Here is a 17,943-nt window from a genome sequence, read left to right as displayed (position 1 = left end):
TAAATCTGTACTTGCAAGAAAAATAGGTCGTAAACGTTCTTTATCTTTAGTAATTCTATGCAATTTCATCCGCAAACTTGAATTTTTATAACTGTGAAACTTACGAAGTTATTTTCGTGCGAGTAATGTTCGAACGAGACGTTTTCACACACTCGCTCGCAAGTAAACGACTTGGCAATTTCGCAGGTTCCAGCGACTTATCGGCAAAAGTCAAACGTTCATGAAATACCTTAATGGACTTAATCATGTACACACAGACGCTCACATAGAGTACACAGTCGCATATGAGTACACGGTCAACTCACGCACAAATAAGAATAAAGATCCACATTTCGAAAGCAGGTACCGAAGTACAAATTGGTACAAGTTCAAAAGTGGATATAAAGCAGGCTGTGTCAGAGGAAGCGGGGTCCCATAGCTTACGTATTGGATTGGATTGGATTGGATTGGAAATACAAACAGGGAAGTGGTTGATTCGTTCTTCTACGAATTCTGCTACTCTCTTCGAAATAAAATATAAAACACTCCTAACAGAATATCCAAACGCCACCCACCACCGTTTACAGATATTTCATTATTAGCCATTAGAATGAATGTTTTTTGGAATGCATACCTAGCGTTGTCTCCCCATAACAAAATGCTCCACACCAAAAGAAGATTCCTTGCAACAGAATACTTTCTCTCTCTCTCTCTCTCTTTTCTTTTCTCTTCTTTTTTTTTTTACGGCGAATTTTTGCTTAATAAATTGATACTATGTTTATTATAGCGTACAGACTTTCATGCAGGGGACTGCAGGCCATTGCATGGAAGCTTGTACGGTTATAAAATGTAGTTTGTGTTTTCATCGTCTTATCACTCGTGCTGACCGAACTGAACTGAAAACCACATTCCCCAATTTCCCTTCATGCACATCCACTAAAAGTCAGCAATGCAGAATAGCAGTACCTAATTTTTTGTTATCAGCAGCAATGCAGAACCGTTTGCATATCCCCCCCCCCCCCCGCAATGCAGACTGCAAAAATGTCAGGTTCACAAGAAGCACAAGTGCTTTTATCATGTGGCTTTCCTGTTATCAACACAGCTCCTCCTGGCCTAACCACAACACATACTGCACTGCAGCTGGTGATGCACTCTAAAAACAGAACTTCACCGCATGGCACGCTGTGCGCCAACCATTGCTGTGAAGTATACTATTATCGCATCTGATTTGACGAGAGGGAGGCGTACGCGCGCGCCTTTCTGTGGCAATTACCATATATCCAAATTGCCACAAAAAGGCGTACGCCCCTGTCTGTCCTTGAATCACAAGCGATAAACGTATCATTCCTGGCAATTGTTGGCGCACAGCGTGCAATGCTGTGAAGTTCTGTTTTTGGAGTGTGTGGAATATGCAGTTATGGTTCCCATCCTCTAAAAAGAATGCTTCATGGTGAAGTTCTGCGTTGATGATGATTGGCCGGGAACATGTTATGTGGTGAAGCTTCACCACATTACGCGCTCCTAGCTCACAAAATTGCCTGATCTATTCCCGTATGTGCCGATTCCAATATCGTTTTCTCTCCGTTTGCTTGTCGAAAGTGGGAGGCGTACGCCTTTCAGGGATACTTCGCATTTATGGTAATGTCATAAAAGGGGCGTCCGACCTGCTCTGTTCTCCAATCAGCAGTGATAACGGTATCATTATGCGCAGTGGTTGTTCCTTGAGCGTGTTGTGTGGTGAAGCTACAGTCTACGCTCTAGCTCTGCACTACTCTGCCCCAGCTGTCTAATCTCTGCAAGTATACGTACTCTAAAAACAAAAGAGGGTTGTTGTGGTGGTGGTGGTGTGTTCGCTTGCCACTTTAAAAAAGAGTGGTGGGACCGGCTTGCCGTTGTTGGCATCACTCATATGGGCCTCAAACAGGACGTCACCGTATAACCCGCTCAGTGTCAATCAGCATTCAGAAGTATATCGTTCCGTCTTCCGACCGTTGAAAACGGGAAGTGTACTCGTTTTCTGTAACACTTTGTGTGTTCGTACGGTGGTACAAATGTGTGTGTGTGTGTGGGGGGGGGGGGTGATGTCTTAATCGGCTCGCCGTTGTTGGCCACACAGAAGTAGGCATCGTCACGACTATATAAAAAAAGAAAAGAAAAACGGATGGAGGATGAAGCGTGGAGATGCGTAGAGGGTGCGTGAGTCCGTCGGGGAGTGCAAAGGGCTAGAGTGTTCGTTGGGCAAGTCCCGCCTCCTGCGGAAAGAGAACAAGGTTTCTTGCCTTAGCGGAACGTTCGGCATAAGAACCACCGCGGTAGAGGATGACCACTAGCCTGCCACAGCTGGAGTGAGGGAAGTGGGCTTCGCGAGAAGAATGGTATGCTCGGCATAAAAAAGTGGCGTAAGTCGTTTTTATTTTCAGCAAATCAGAAGGCAGGTTGATATCATTCTGAATGCTAGTTGACCTTCAGCGTGTTAGGCGGTGAAGTTCTGTCTTTCCATCTTCCATCTGTTCTGAAATTCCATCTTGGGAAGAAGCGTCAGAATCTGCCTGGGAGTACCATGCAAAGACAACGAGGACTTCCTTCCTCCTGGCGGAAGGACGTGGACCACCTTCTGCAGCTCTGAGATACCAAGGAACAGAAAGACATGTTATCTGACTCCTAACCCAGCACCCCAATCATCAACTCATCAGAAAACTGGAAAATCGCTGGAAAACCAATGCCGCTCAGACAGTACGGAAACTCAAAAGAAATTTGCCTAAGAAAACGGTTCACACTCTTCAACAAGAACAGCCCTTTTGGATCCTGCCGCAACCGGAAATATACACTGAAATTCCCGGAATCAACAAGAAATCAGAAACGAACGCTTCCGTGTTCAAGATACTGTCCCTAGCATACCTTCAGGACAGCTTCCTATCAAGGACAGTCATCTATACAGATGGTTCCAGTCAGGGGCTTTTTAGGGGGGTCAGGATTTCCTGACCCCCCCCCCCCCATTTCAGTCGTTGCATAGCGTGTCTTCCCACTTCGCCTATTCCCATTTTGCCTAATGCTTCTTATCAGATGATCTCCCAATCCATCGCCATGTTCCCTCCCCCTGAACCGCACGGGGTCCCAGTTCGCCTAATGTATGTGTCAGGCAGTCCCATTTCGCCAATACTGATGCGTAATATATGTGTCACGCGAAGAAAGAAGGCGCTTCTCCTTTTTCGTTGCAGCCTGTGCTTGACCACCACTGAAAATCGCATTTAAGCAAAATGTCTATTTTTTTCTGCACTCTTATCGTGCCTACCTCACCTACAAACGCGAAAACACATTCGCAGTGTCGAACAAGGAGGTTGTATTTTACATTCAAACTTTTCACTCGCGACGAACGAACCCAGAAGAAGCTGAACATGTTTTTAAAGGATAACGAGCATAGTTCAATGACAATGTTCAGTTAAAGTGCTGTTGCCACAGTTCCCTCTGAGGTCGCGGCCCAGGACGCAGACAGCTGTACCCCACTGCTTCTTGCTGTTCTCTTCCCGTCTGTCCACGTCTGCTGCTCACAGCCAGAGTTGCTTCGAGGCGCTAACACGGATTTAAAAAAGTTAAGGTGCATCAGATGTCTGACAGCATACGTATGGGTATCAGCCTTCGTTCTCCGACTTCAAGTTGATAGCCTCCTCGTCGCGTTGTCAAAAACGATACTTCTTGCTCACTCGTTGATGTCTACGAGCAAATACAACTGAAGATGAACGCTTGGTCACACAGCTTGTCAGTCGAAAGGAAGAGTCCAAGTTTGCGAGTTGAAGTATCTAGAAGAGACGCCCACAACTTCCGCGGGTCTTAGAAACACCTTCGCCGAGTTGCGCGAAAAGGCATTCCCGAGAAAAGGCGAAAGCAAGGCAAAAGCTGCGAAAAGGCAACCAGAGGTTAACACCACTGAGGAGACAAGTGATATTTTAACATTTTGATTTGGAAGTGCCGAGTCAGAAAATACTGAAAAGTATTATATTGTTTCCAATGTCATTCACAAGACTTGGTGAAAAGGACAATAAGTCCTGATGTGTCGTCCGGAGAAGAGTTCGTAGACTGTCGAGCCACAAGCGCCGCGGGCTCTGATGCAGACCCATATCACTGGACACCCTGCTTCTTTCGCGACGCTTAATTAGAACTTTGTAAGATGTGTAGACTGCACACAGGGGCGGAGTCATTCCCCGCTGACGTCAGTCAGTGATAGTAGGAACCCCCACATGTGGGCAGTCCCATTTCGCCTAATGAGGTGGCACGACAGTCCCATTTGGCCTAATGGGAGGCAGCTCCCTCGCCCTCCTAATCTTAAAAATCGCATTAGGCGAAATGGGAATAGGCGAAATGGGACGTAACCTTGCATAGAGTTTCAATTGACCTTGGTGGCGTAATAGCATGCTGTTCAAGGCAAGACCCCCTCCCCCCTGAGAAAAATCCTGGATCCGCTTCTGGTTCCAGTACAAGACACAGATTTGCAAGTACTTTTATCACTGAAACCATGCAGAATGGATACAGCAGGCTCTCGCATGGCACCTCATCTACCACTGCTGAACTACACAGTATATTCAAAGCGCGATGCCACATCAAACAATTTCTCTCGAAAACTTGGTCATCTGCACAGACTCGAAGTCTTCCCTAGAAGCCATCATCAAAACATGTTATATGAAGTACCTGGTGTACGAAATCCTCACCACCCTCAGCGGTGCAATAGTCAGGTCACAGTGTAACCCTGCAGTGGATCCCCTTCCACTGTGGTATATCAGGGAATCAAGCAGCAGACAAAACAGCAAAGGAGGCTCTAAGCAAGACCAGGCTCAGCGCCATATACCTTTCTCGAAAGCCGACTCCAAAGCCTATCTAAGGAAAATGACAACACTAAAATCCAGAGAACTCTGGAAGGCATCCCTCCGACCTACTGGTTATCTCTCTCTCATCGGTCCCGATTTGACAACCATCACCCCAAGAAGCCTGGAGAGATCACTGCAAACAGCCATCCACAGAATCCGCTTAGGTTAGCTCTACTCACGGACAACATTCTACAGAATGAAGCTCACATGGACTTCGCTATGCCACACCTGCAACACTCCGGAAGACACACTTCACATAATAATGCAGTGTCCATTTTACAAAACACACATAGGAAGGCTTCAGGCTGTGCTGGATGAGCCTGACTCCCGACCTTTCACCTTCTGCAACTTCTATTTGGTTACTGGCGCTGCAAACAGCAGCAAGGGAAAGTAATGAAAGCCCTCTGTGCATTCTTAAAAGACAGCGGTATCGTCAACCGCTATTAAGCCATTCTCACGCTGATGTGAAAATGAGAGACTGAAGGAAACAGTGACGCTCACGTCAGAGCGTCGCACGTTCAAGTCACCTCTTTGCAATTACACAGAAGTATGGCATAACAGAGGTTTAAAAGAAATGGAGCTGCAAGTGCCCAGCAGGGAAACCACACAGCTGCAGAAACCATCCAATTATTCGAAGAAGTAGTAGTTCTGTCTTTTAGAGTGTAACCACCATCACGACCAACCACCATCCCGAATGACATCGTTCTGCAACCTGATTGGTTAAAAACGTGAGGCTACGCCTTTTTGTGACACTTATGCAGTTATGGTAATTCTCACAAAAAGGCATACCATTCCACCATTTCACAAATCATGAGTGATAACGGTATGAATTTGTGGAATGGTTGACATCCACAGTGCTATGCGGGGAAGTTCTGTTTTAAGAATGTGCACACCAGGGTTGCGGAGTTGCCACTCCGGAGTTGGAATGATTCCGGAATCATTCTAGATTTAGCAGAGCCCGAAATGGAATTGGAATGGAATGGCAGAAACTGTCCTAGGAATGGGAATGGAATGGTCTGGGTGTCCCGGTGGCAGTTTTGGTTCCAACATGCTGGTTTCTGCCCTCACACCCTTTGCACCGCACCTGCACACGGTCAAGAGTGAAATAACATTGTCTTTGTGCTTTTTCCGTGCTTGGTAATGTCAATCTAGTGTAGCACTGCTGGACTTGCCAGTATGGTTACCGGTCCTTTTCTTTTATCGAGGGAATTAACGGAATGGAATTGGGTTGCCAAGCCATTCCAGGAGTGGGAACTGACCATACCCTTTCATTCCGAGGAATTGAAAGGAATGGAATTATCGCAAATCTCCATTCCTCGGAATTGATTTGGAACGGAATAGGAGACCCCATTCCGCAACCCTGGTGCACACACTCAAAATATGCCTGTGGTAAACAATGTTCCGTGGTAGAATGCTACACTCTTAAAAATGAGGGGTAGGGGGTAATGGCAGGATCGGGGCTCGCCGTTGTTGGTCACACAGAAGTGGGGGTCGTCACGACCATAGCCAAGAAAAGAAAAAGACGCATGGAGGTTGAAGGATGAAGGGTCGGAAATGCGTAGAGGGTGCGTGAGTTCGTCTCTTAAAAATGAACATGACCACCTAGCCAACCGTCATCCCGAGTGACATCGTTCTTTCCCTTGATTTGCTGAAAACGGGAGGCGTACGCCATTTTTGTGGCATTATGCAGTTCATAATTACCACAAAAATGGCGTACGCCCCCGTTTTCATCAAATGAAGGGAAAGAACGTTGTCATTCGCAGGATGATGGTTGTCTAGGAGCGTGATATGAGGTGAAGCTCTGAAGCAGTGATGGCTGCGCTGTCTGGGGTTTTTCCTGGGTTTTCCTCAGACGTTGTCAAACATATGTCTGCACAGTTCCCTTAGAAATCGGCCCAGGACATACATTCTCCCAGGGCGCTAGTCGTGACGTTGCCCACCTCTGTGAGGCCGACAACGGCGAGCTCTTTGATTAGCACCACCACATCACCACCTGTTTTTAGAGTGGAGGAATGCTCGTCAATGTTGTGGTAATTATTGGACCAAGAACTCCTTCTCTGGGGACTCCGGCTGTTAAGCGCATGACTATGAGTTGGGTCACCAGATGTGTGTACAGACACTGTCCTGTTTCGAAAGCACTCCAAAATCTACCGAAGACCGTTCCCTTATCCTACAGAGCGTGCATCAAGTGTCTGTGGCATCGGATCCTGTCTTTATATCTAAGACGACAGTCAGTTGTAAGGAGTCCGCCTAATCGCTTCGATAAACGATCCCAGATCAATATTACTATCCATAATGCTGCGTCTAACTGTGAGTGTAGCCATGACCCGTGAGGGTTTGCGTGTCTGTAAGAACCTCTGGAGGCGACGTACGACTATCTTTCCCAACAACTCTGCATAGACAACTTATAACGCTGATTGGGCGAACAGATTCCGATGCCCTCGACCATATCCTAGACCTTGGCACAAGTACAGCTACAGTTTCTAAGAACAGAGGCATAGAGCCGTTGTTCCACGGCTTACTAATTTAGCTCAAGAAGGTTTGCTGTATCCTTTGAGCCAAAGCCAGCAAAGGTAGAAAATGGCTTCAGCTCCAAACGAAGGTTTGACTGTATAGAGGCGAAGATTGGGGAGGGGAACACCGTTGTATAGACGAGCAGCCTGCCCAGCTAGATAGGTTGCACGTTGCTCAGGTGCAGCCAGCTGATAATAATTCTGTCATGGTGAAGTCGCCGCTGAGCGTTTCGTCAGCAGTCAATTTCCCGATGTCACTTGAGAACACAAGAGATGCTACAGATGGCTACGAAGGAACCTTTAGAAGTCATCCTCTATAGGAGCTCCTCCTGCTCCTATGTCCAATGCAACAGAGTTCAGACTGAATGGTGCAGAACAACAGGAGAACTGAGGCGTTTCACCAAGAAAGACTGACGTGTTGTGTTCGTCTGCTTGTGTGTTGCAGCCTCATAACAGTTACTTTCCATCATGCGTTTCACTAGTTGCCATGCACGTCTTGTGGGAGTGTACGTGGACAAAGTTGCACATCGTGAATAATGACTGCCAACTCCTCTTGAAAGACGCTATTGATGGCGATGAATCAAACCTCCAAGTAGTGGTCGTGCAAGCCTCACCTTCAGAATCGGCATTCAGCACGTCGTCGAATCGTGGGCAGTTTTCATGCTTGATATCTAACGTGCTGAATCTTGATGACGGTTGAACCGTTTCGTTGCTGACGTGAGGTGTTCAGCAATCACTGTGCTCGATGTGCTAAGTCATGTACCTCAGGCACAACCTCTTCTATAGTGATGATGCGAAGGCTTGTTAAACGATCATGATGACGAATAGCAGCAAGAAGACAAGGACAGGGTAGAAGTAGACAGGACAACTGCAGACTCTCAACTGAAGTTTAATCAAGGAACACAGCATCTTAAACGCTAACATCTAGGTCACTGACTATCACCTAAAAATGTACAGAGAGGACAAAGGTTTATGCTGCCGGCTGGGAGATAGCACTCAACACCTTGTCCATGCGAAGAAAATCTATTTCCATATTTGCCAACGTGACAGAAGGGGAGCTGACACATCTGTCTTTACACGTGGCAATAACAAATTCCTCCATTATTTCCCGCACCAACTGATCTAGCTAGCACCTCGGTCTGATTGAAAAAAGGCATACACTTACAATCACGCCAATGGACGCTCAAGTGAACGGATGGGGTTCTTCCAAGTGAAGAGGCATGTTCCATAAGCCTAATGTTAAGGCATCTACATGTTTGACCAACATAGCATCTGCCACACTGAAGCGGTATGCGGTAGACGATATCAAGCTTGCAATCCACGAATGGCTGTCGATGTTTCACATCACATTCTAAAGGCCTTTTTGGTACATTTAGTCTTGCGCAAAGAGGCTGCAATTTCAACGGAGCAGTAAAGACAACATTCACTCCACTTCTCGTAGCCTAGCCAGTGACCTAGATGTTAGCGTTTAAGATACTGTGTTCCTTGATTAAACTTCAGTTGAGAGTCTGCAGTTGTCCTGTCTACTTCTACCCTGTCCTTGTCTTCTTGCTGCTATTCGCCATCATGAACCTATACCAACTACCCTGGATTGTTCCTATTGTTAAACGAGCCTCACTTCTCAGATAACTGACAAAGTCGCGGTAACAGGATACGGGAACGTGATTGCTCTTTTTAACTTCGATATCTGTGTGCCAACTCATCGACCCTGACCGAATCTGGAAAGAAGAATGTAATGTCTAAGCAGCAGCCATATACCTCCCACTCCTAAAATACGCGAAATTTCTGTCGTCTAGTGTTACAGCTTCAAATGCTTCTAGTAAGCTGCTGAGTAGTCAGCCTCTTAGATACGTATATTGGCTGATCCAAATAACATTGCGTGAGTTGAAATCCACGACACAATTAACGGCGTATCCGTACCATATCATACCAGCAATAGATCACCAGGCCATGACCATCACCAATAGATCATATCCAGTACCAGCAATAGATCACCAGGCTATGCCTTTCACGGATACGATGAGGCTGCTTATACCTTCTGTTTGTTTATACCTTTATGGTTTTTTATACCTTTACTTCCGCAACGTGCTGTATCACATCATCATTATTTTTTCTTGAGACGGTATCAGCTAAGTTAAACGGATATTTAACTAAGAAACATACACATCAGTACACTACTATCTAAATCCACATGGTTAGTTTACGGCTGCATAAAACCTTCATTGCTGGAATGTTGAATCTAGATGTCCTCACCCTTAGGGTTGCGTACCAGACGAAAGCTGCTCCACAGTTTGTCAAGTCGCCACAAGTATACCAGTATATGTTGCTCTGTAAATGTCTGTCTCACGATACATCGTGATACACACATGATGGCTGCGCAGAGCGTCTTGCTCCTTGAAAATTTTCTTTAGATTTCAACTCCACATTTTTTTATTTTTTTTTAGATGCCCAGTAATGTGCACGATGTTTTCGTCCTACTTCACAACCATATGCGTTTGCGTGCGTGCCAACCATGCGTTTGCGTGTGGTTGTAGTACGTGTGTGTGTGTATGTCAAAAACGTTTCTTCCCTCCAAAGGTGATTTTTCTAGTTCCTTCATCTAAAAATACCTATGCCTAGGTGTGATGTAACACCATGATGGTACTCGTGCAGACCTTCACAGGGGTATAGAGCTATACCCCTAAAGGTATGGCATATAGTCCTTTGTTGAGGACTATTTTTTATACCTGTAACCGAGGTATAAAATAATACCTAAGGAGGGCTAAGTTTTTGAGCAGGCGATCTATACCTCTAAAGGTATAGATTTTTCTCTGAGTGTATAGAAGAACCGATTCTGTGTCGCGTGGGTAAAACTTAGGGGTACTTCAGTAGGCAACTGCTGACTGGGCTTGAAGGTAAGAGTGACGCTAGCCTTGATTATTGGCATGGATGTCCCGTCTTCTTCTCGAGGGAAGACGACTTCTCTTCGTAGTTCCGTGACTCCATAGGGCTCAAAGTAGTCTACGAGGTTAGTTTCCCGGCATGTTGCTGATCCCCTCCATGGTCCTCAATCGCGTTGATCATGGTTTGAAATAAGTTCTTGCGATTTCATGTGCGACTGTCTGCGACGCGTCAGGGCCGTTCACTAAAGTCGTAAGGAGCATTGCGCTACCTGTTATCCCTAGATATCTCCAGCGCAGGCCCGTCGTCTCACAGTGAGTCGCAGCCACAAAGTGCATGGCTCGAGTGCCGTCCAAGGTACTCACGTTTAACTCGCGTACAAAAGCACACGGAAAGCGTCTTCTTCCACCGACGATGACACATCCTGGACTGAAGGCAGACCTGTGTATAGCAGCGGAGAAGGCAGAGACAGTTGACTGTCTTTAACGTACTAGTATAGATGAGGCAATCAAACATAGAAGGGTAACCTGCCATTATTCAATTGACGGTATTTAATGTTGGCTGCCAAGCCACCAACTGACCATGTACAGAACGGTTGGCACGCTCCAAAGTGTTCAGCCTCGAGAAACGGGCCATGTATAGGTGTTGGCAACTTCGTTGTCAATCGGTTGCCGCTAGACTTTCATCTCCGGTGCGTATAAGTACAAACAGTTTGTGCTTGTTACGTTGTATCTTTGAATTGGCTCACAAGTTCTTCTCTACTGGTGGTTTGAAAGTGCTTCGACAGAAACCCTAAAATGTAATCGTCGCATAATTTTGCATTTTATTGCATTCTTTCTTAGTCACATGGGAAAACATGGGAGTTAGGAGGAGGAACTCGCGAAGTTAGGAGTTCGCCAAACAATTCATACTTCGCATTTCGCGACGAAATTGTATGCTTGTACAATTCCATACTGCAACCTGTGACTATTGGATTGAATTGTGAAAAGAAAAACGAGAAATTTATCCCGTCACCCAACGAATTCCCCAATGCTACTCGCACACCGACCGCTGGCTGATTTGGCTACTGGCGGTAGGGTTAAAAAAAAGCATTAGATGCATCGAAGGGCCTATTGCCTCTTAATAAACACTGCCTGTATCGACTTTAGTTCTAATATAAATTACTTTTTTTTTATTATTCACGAATAACAAAACAACTGTATGCCACGAATATTCCGCACAACGGTGCAGGCTGGTATGAACCTCGAGTCCTTGGCCTATAGCAACAATGCACAGCGAGACAACATCACTGCCCTATTCCTAAGTGCTTTCCATCGTATTAAAGAAACCATTACCTTAAACCACAGGTGAGCCTTAGTATATGGCATGCTTTCGATGAAAGGTCAGTTGCGATATCTCCGCACGACGGATCCTTTCCAGATCTATCAAAGCAGCAATGCCACGCTAAAAGATATATTGGCCAAATGCAATACAAGATGCGATTGATCATGAGCCTGACAATCATTTTATCTCTGGGCTCAAACAGTACAACTTAATATACATTTTGTACATTTCAGCAATTTGTATGTGACGGGAATCAATCCTGCTGTCAATCCAAGACAATCTATACATGAATGTCCATACCCAAATAAGCACCCGGTCGTAAATATGCTCAATTCATGAGGTTCCTGCAAACCCATTGTTGCGGAAGTGCCAAATTTTACTCATGTGACAATAAGAAGGCTATCCCATACGCATATAGTACTACTGAACGCACTGCCCTTTCCTTCTTCTTCTTCTTTTTTTTTTTTTTCTTAATGAACATATCCCCCCCTGCACGCACTGTAACTGAAAGTTGAACGTATCTCGAAATCGCCGGCATCACATAAACATGCGGCCTTGTGGACATTCAACCTGCGACCATTCATTTGAGAGCACACACATTGTGGACAGTGCATGGGCTCAGCATGGTGTCTTGGGCATAACGACGGTGACCTTCGTACGACCCCATGCTGACGGCCGCGTCGCAGTGTCGCCGGCAGACGCGCATTGGTCAATAGACGGGAGCAACAGGTGAACACTTGGTGAACACTTCCCATGGCAGGTTGAACGGAAATGCTATTTTTGTGGAAACCCCAGAGCATTGTGCTCCACTTCCTTCGGAGGGGTTTGTTCACTTCAAACTGCGCCAGTTTTGTTACCCAGAAACCCCCCCCCCCCATCCCCCCGGACGACAACAACACCGATAGGGGGAGGTCAGGGGTCGGCACACCCTTTTCTGACCTGCCTCGGTCTTTTGTTCGCCTGTGAACTATGGCAGAGCAAGATTTCCGCGCAGGTAGACTTGCCCCTCCACTTGCCGCGCAAGCTCCCGACTTCCTGGAGGTTGTATGAGAACCTAGTTTCGGGCTACAAAGCCGTTTTCTTCCCTTCATCCGGAGAGCGTACGAGCATTACGACTCCAGCCTCGTAGTCACTGCCTGCGATTCATTGATGCCGACTCACAACCTCGCTGTTGCTGCTTTGTTGGGGCACCGACGGAAAGGAGTGCTTATTAATGGACTTCCGAGCCGCTTCTGGAAATCGACGCGTCTTCCGGAGATACTACCACTGACCATGTTATTTCCGTCTCGTGAAAGTGGGCCATGTGTGCAGATGTGGATACGATATAAAGTGCGTTTTGAAACTTCCGTTTAATAATTACGTTCATGATCACGCTTCGAATTATTCGCGAAGTCAAACATTACTTGCATCCTCAAGGCGTTCGATCTGCACCAAACCCCTTTTAACTAATTTTGAATGACAGATTTCTGCAGTTAGGACAGGCGTCTTACACTGACTTCCGATCCTCCAAAAACAGCAGACCCGCAGTATGTAGGGGTGCATCTGCAAATTGAAACCTTCTTAGTGACGACAGTACAACGCATCTGACATACTTTACAGCACGTATTTTGGGAGTTACAGTTGGGCGGTTACATGCAAACGACATCGGGGCTCTACGTGATTATATGATTATATCGCAGAAGAAGTGGCAGCAGCAAGCAGGCCTTTTTGACAAAGTGGCGCTATAGCTGTGTGGCTCCGTAATCGCGCAGAATATACTAATATATGCGTAAATACACGGCTCTGCTGGGTATCACTGTGTGTGTGCACTGCTCCAGGGTCAGCCTTTAGCTTGGGCAGCAGATTTCATTGTTGTTGTCCTTTCGAAATGGTTCACATTCGAACACGCAGACGCTTCGGGAAGTTGGTTCTGAAGCAGTCTTCCACGTACACCCTGGTGGTGGTGCTGAAAGGGCTCGCCGTTGTCGGCCTCACAGAGGTGGGCAACGTCACGACAGACGCCCTGGGGGAATGTGCGTCCTGGGCCGACTTCTAAGGGAACTGTGCCGACATATGCTGAAAGCGTCTGAGGAAAACCCCCAGGAAAAGCCCCAGACAGCACAGCCGACACCGGGATTCGAACCCGGGTACCCCCTTACACGTACACCCTTAATCACTACATAACACGCTGAAGGCCAACCATTGCACAGAATGATACCCTTAACACACCTGATTTCTGGAAAGCGCGGGGTGTACGCCTTTTTGTGACACTTAACATAACTGCATAAGTGGCACACCCATTTTCACCAAGTCAAGTATGCTATTCGGGATGAGGGTTCGCTAAGAACGTGGTATGCGGTGAAGTTCTTTTTAAAAGTGTGCAGTTTAGCGAGCCTGGTTTTAGAGAATAACGTTTTAGAGAAGAGATTACACTTTAGCGAATTATGTTTCAGCGAAAGCAAGGCTCGTTTTATCGAACTACGCTATAGCAGCTTGTAATGGGTTGAGGTTCTGTTTTAAAAGTGGAGCTATACTCCTGATATAATAAGGTTTAATCAACATGCTCGCTGACTATACAGGCGTATAGGCAAGTGTGGACAGCGCGAACGCCCTTCAACGTTTCCCGGCAAAAAGGACCTCCTTACACTCTCAAAACAGAACTTCATGGCATAACACGCTACTAGCAAACCATCATCCCGAATGGCATCGTCCTCTCCCCTGATTTGTCGAAAACGGGAGGCGTACGCCATTTCGTGACACTTACACAGTTATGTTAATTGTCACGAAAGGACGTGCTCCACGCGCTTACCACAAATCAGTAGAGAAAACGGTCTCATTCTGTGCGATGGTTGGCCTTGAACGTGCTGTGTTCTCTTGTAGGAGTGTGCGGCATGCCGGAACCAACCGGAACGCGCTGTGCTCGAATTGCTCAGGACAGCAAAGTATCCATGTTGGTAACCTTCCCGTGTTCATAACCAACCCCCAAATACATTTTTTTTTAACGCAGCATGTCCAAGGCAGTGCACATAAATGTGAGAAATAAAAACAAAGTGTGTTTTGGGGACCTGGATAGCCCGTGTGACCCCCTTCCGTTACTTCACGCGCCCGATAGGTGTGCCCCTTAGAGGCCGGATCCCATACAATCAATTTCCGGCACCGAGGGGGAAATGGAGGGAGAGGTGTACAATCTGTTGCTCTACCAAAGAAGGCAGAAAAAAGTTTGACCGTGAAGGTCTGGCTGGCAAAAAAAAGAAAAAGCATCTGCAGTGTCTACACTCTGGAATAGAGTATGTCCAACTTTTTGGCGTTTTTTTACAGATATAACTCTTCAGTGTCACCATAACTTTTCTCGTTCACCATTATCACCATCGTCATTGTCTCTTCTGGAGTGTAAAGATGCACTGTTTCATGGGAGTAAAAATTGCTCTGGCGGAAAGAATAGATTTAGGCTCGTCCCCCCCAGCTCTCTTTCTTTCTCCCTCTGCCGTGTTTCATTAGATCTTCAGACTTTTCCAGACATCAAAGGCAGTATCGCATGTGAGACTGCTATAGCAACCCGACATTCGACAGGACAAGCCTCTGACGGAGTCCCAAAAACAGTATATAATGGCTTGTATAACGAAAAAAATGAAGATAACAGTTAAATAATCATTGTGCGCACAGGAAAACCATACAGATACAACAGATAACCAAAAAAGAACTGTGTGCAACATGTTGGAGTTTTTAGAAGTCGTACATTTCAATAAAACTCTTTCAATTCTCTTTTTGAAAAGGAAGTTGCTGTTAATTCGACGCAGTTTGAGTGGTAGAAGATTCCATACTCTCGCAACAACATAACCTAATGAGTAAATTCCAGAGTTCGTGTGTGGTAAGGGCAACCGAAGGTAAACGTTGTCAATACGATGAGTTGAAACACGCCGAAGAAATAGCATGTGGCTCATACGAAGAATATATTAACCTATATACGGACTTTGTACTCAGTCAAAGTTTAGACATTTGTCGCGGATAGCTGTGAAAAAGGAAACTTAACGGAATCGGCATGCTGAATCCCTAGTACGTATATTATGCCTAAGGCTCGTTTTTCCATAAGAGTAAAAGTGTTGAATTACGGAGGTGTGTGTACCTCGAAATAAGTCGATCCTGAAAATTCACGTTGCAGAATAAACTGCTGAAAAGAGACTGTTCGTGCTCCCTGATTCAAAATTAACTTCTCAAAATACAGAGTCGCGTTATTTCCGGGTTCTGATTGGGCGGCCAGCCGGTGTGACGTCACCGTGGAATTTCCCTTGAGTGTTGGGGCAGGGCGGGTCCATACCCGCGGCAAAATATAGCTCATGTGGTCGTCAGACGAATTGAGACCGGGGATTTCGCAACCGGGAATATCGAGGTCCTCCCGACTGGGAGGTGGTGGGTTCGAATCCTACCACCGACTGTGCCGCCTGAGGCTTCCCCTGGGATTTGCGGCAGACTTTCCAGACGAATTCCACTCGGCACAGTTCCTCCTAAAATCGGCCCAGGACGCACACTGACCTTCCTGGCCCCCACTACTCCCTGCTGTCCTCTCTCCATCTGTCCACGTGTGTACCCTGCCGATAGCCACAGTTGCTTCGCGGTGCTAACACGGAATAAAAAATATATGGAGGTATACGGAAGGCCGTAAATCTCAGCTGCATATATTAGGTGTGATTGAACAAGAGCGTAATATACCTTAACAATAATATTGATAGGGACGGAATTAATTTTGGACAAAGTGTGCATTCCTGCGAACTTTTTTGCTTCTAACATTCTGTTGTTAAAGGAAAATTTATTAAACTCAAGAACGGAATAAGAACTGCTACTTCACACGTTAGTTGACGTTTCAGCCACATTCATTCTGTTTCAGCCACAGTTCAAACGTTCGTCTAGGATTCACTCCCAAAATGTTTACCGTTGTAACACGTGAGAGCATGTGTGACAAAAAGAATGGAATAAACCGGTCCACGTTAAGGCGTTTTTGTACAGGATGGAACACGACGATCGAAATTTGATTTTGTGAAATTCGGAACTATGGTCCCAAACCTTCTTCATATAGGCTATAGTCTGTAAGAAGAAAGCCAGCATGAAGAAAGCCAGCATGACCGTGGCAGGTCCTCTGATGTCTTCTCATCTACAAATATATTACTGCCATCAGCATACAGTATGCATTCTTGGCATAAAAACTTAAAATTGTCATAAAAAAATGGAGGTCATTCATAAAGATCAGGAAACAGAAAGGTTCCCTGTATGGATCGCTATAGGGAAGACATATTGTACACCGGCGAAGTTTTGATTGGTGTATTGATAGACACATATTGCAGTCTACGTTCCAAATAGCTCATAATGAACTGAAGTGAACCACAGTGAGCCTTGTCTCCAGCACGTTATGGCATTGATCGCACAAAATGAAGATGGTCATTGTATGTACCTTTGTTTGTACCAAAGATTGGTTCTGTTGCGCGCGGATATAGAGTAGATCTAGCTTTATAATTTATTCGCAAATATTGCAAGATTAAAAGTGAGCTCTCCTAAGGTTTTATATCGAATCAAATGTGTGTGTTTATTATGTATAATATGCTCGTTCATTTGACTGCTTTTAAGGAAAACCGTGCAGGAGCAGTCAACCTCAACAGGGATGGCAATTTCGTTGTGGCATGTTCACAGGAAGGGAAACCAGTTCGCGCCGTGAGAAGGTCCGGCTCGCCGTCGCAGAAGAAGGGACAGGTCTTTCGTGAGGACAAAGGCGCAAACGTATTTTTTTTTTTTTTTTGCATTATGGAACTGGCAACATTGTCAACTTGTACAGAAACTTGGAAAAATTATGTTAAAGTGCAGTGCGTGGTGGGGTGGGAACGTGCTGTGAGCGCTGCATGCACGGCGGTGCGGATTAACACCGATAGTCGTTGAACTGTTAACATGACGATGATGATGACGGTGATGATGTATGACGACGGGAAGAAGAAAAAATGGGGGCGCAAATCGTTACAGGGTCGGACTGGTTAACATCCCCTAGTCTCTCCTCAGCCGGAAGGTGTTGCTGCTGCAATCTGGTTCATTAACCTATACAGGGTGTCCCAGAAAACGTGTCATTGAATTATAATAAAAAAACTACGCCACCTAGAGTCATGCGGTCAATGGCATTTGTTCTTACTGGGTTTTTGCCACCTCCTCATGTGAAAGTCGTGTAACGTAAGTTTAATTATGTAAATTTTTGCGAGCTTAAGTCGGAAATTTGCCTAGTAAAGACAGAGTTGTGCCTAACTCGTTACAAGTAACTCGTTACTTGGTAACGGTTACTTTTTTTGGTAACGAAGTAACGATTCAGTTACTTTTTAAAAAATTGTAATAGTAACGGAATCGGTTACAAAAATTGGTAACTCGTTACTGACGTTACT

The 17,943-nt window shown here is 45.7% G+C and overlaps 1 protein-coding gene across 3 annotated transcripts in view; it reads right to left on the bottom strand.

Moving 5' to 3' along the window:
- Positions 1-17,943, bottom strand: part of LOC135398297 (zinc finger protein SNAI2-like) — an 84,890-nt gene that overhangs the window by 4,815 nt on the left and 62,132 nt on the right. The window contains exon 3 of one of the 3 annotated variants that reach the window (XR_010424074.1): positions 2,371-2,601. The exons of the other annotated variants lie outside the window; for them this stretch is intronic. The gene's annotated coding sequence lies outside the window, so the exon portion shown is untranslated. Of the gene's footprint in view, positions 1-2,370; positions 2,602-17,943 lie in introns of those variants that run through there. 3 annotated transcript variants of the gene reach the window in all.

This window comes from Ornithodoros turicata, chromosome 1, assembly GCF_037126465.1.
Source record: "Ornithodoros turicata isolate Travis chromosome 1, ASM3712646v1, whole genome shotgun sequence".
NCBI lineage: Eukaryota > Metazoa > Arthropoda > Arachnida > Ixodida > Argasidae > Ornithodoros > Ornithodoros turicata.
This window is presented reverse-complemented; position numbering and strand designations above follow the sequence as displayed.